Raw genomic sequence first — 1,191 nt, 5'->3', positions numbered from 1 at the left:
TTTGTATTTATTGTGGGTTTATTGATAGTACCGGATACGAGGGAATGCTGGACGTTTCCTTTTTTTCCTGTAAGATATATACAAGAAATTAAAAATAATTTTAATGGTGACAGTGTTCAATGATATACATTAATATATAACCATCAACATTTTTTTTTTTCGTATGTGGTTGTTGCTTAGTTTATTTTCATTAATGTATCTCATTATATGTGCTTGTACTTGTTATGTGTGCGTTTGTGCTTAGATTTTTTCTGTGTGTGTATTTGCGTTCGCGTGCGTGTTCTACCAAAAAAAAAAATCCTCCAAAAAATATCAACTTCAGCCGTAATGCAATTCCATAACAATACATGTGCATACATACATATATCATGTTCATTAATGGTCCATATTATTTATTTATTACGCTCGAGCTCATACGCGGATTTCACCCAACGATGAGGAACATAACCCCAACATGAATGTGATTTGACTATATATTTATCCATGTGTGCGTGTGTGTGTGTGTGTGTGTGTGTGTGTGTGTGTGTGTGTGTGTGTGTGTGTGTGTGTGTGTGTGTGTGTGTGTGTGTGTGTGTGTGTGTGTGTGTGTGAGTGTGTGAGTGTGAGTGTTTGTGTGTGTATGTATGCGAGCGTACATGCTTGCCTACACCCACAGTAATATTCATACTGTCTTGGTAGAATATGTACTTACAAATGAAAAACAGGGTTAAACCGGATCATCGTTGAAGTAGAGGAGCTTATATCATCTGGAAAATAAATGAATAGAGTTCTGTGTGCAGTTGTTACTGGTGTTAATATTATTGTGTTACTATTGTTACCATAGTTACCATTATCTTTTTATTATCATTATTGGTACCATCGTCATTGCCATCATGATTATCATTATCATTATTGAAATGATCATTAGAATTATCATTGTCATCGTATTCATTATCCCATTCCGCATGATATTCTCCATAAATATAATTAATCCAATCATTAATCTCCTAAAATCCAACTTTATAAAAATCTTACGTCCATCCTTTAAGGCTGAAGTCAGTGCTGGGATGAAAAACAAAAGCACTGCAAACACGGCTCCTGCAACGAAGTAACAATAGAAGGATGGTGGATGATGGTAAGGATAATTGGAACAGGAACAATAATAACAATGATGATGTTAATAATAGTACACACACACACACACAAACACAC

General features: G+C 34.8%; 1 long non-coding RNA gene across 1 annotated transcript in view; it reads right to left on the bottom strand.

Annotated features, from left to right (window-relative positions):
- LOC125026522 overlaps positions 1–1,191 on the bottom strand; it is a 1,877-nt gene continuing 686 nt past the window's right edge. Inside the window, exons 2-4 of the long non-coding RNA XR_007114953.1 lie at positions 1,015–1,077; positions 692–746; positions 1–67 (exon numbers count right to left, since the gene is read on the bottom strand). This is a non-coding gene — a long non-coding RNA (uncharacterized LOC125026522). The remainder of the gene's footprint in view (positions 68–691; positions 747–1,014; positions 1,078–1,191) is intronic.

The sequence above is a fragment of the Penaeus chinensis genome, chromosome 6 (genome assembly GCF_019202785.1).
Source record: "Penaeus chinensis breed Huanghai No. 1 chromosome 6, ASM1920278v2, whole genome shotgun sequence".
NCBI lineage: Eukaryota > Metazoa > Arthropoda > Malacostraca > Decapoda > Penaeidae > Penaeus > Penaeus chinensis.
This window is presented reverse-complemented; position numbering and strand designations above follow the sequence as displayed.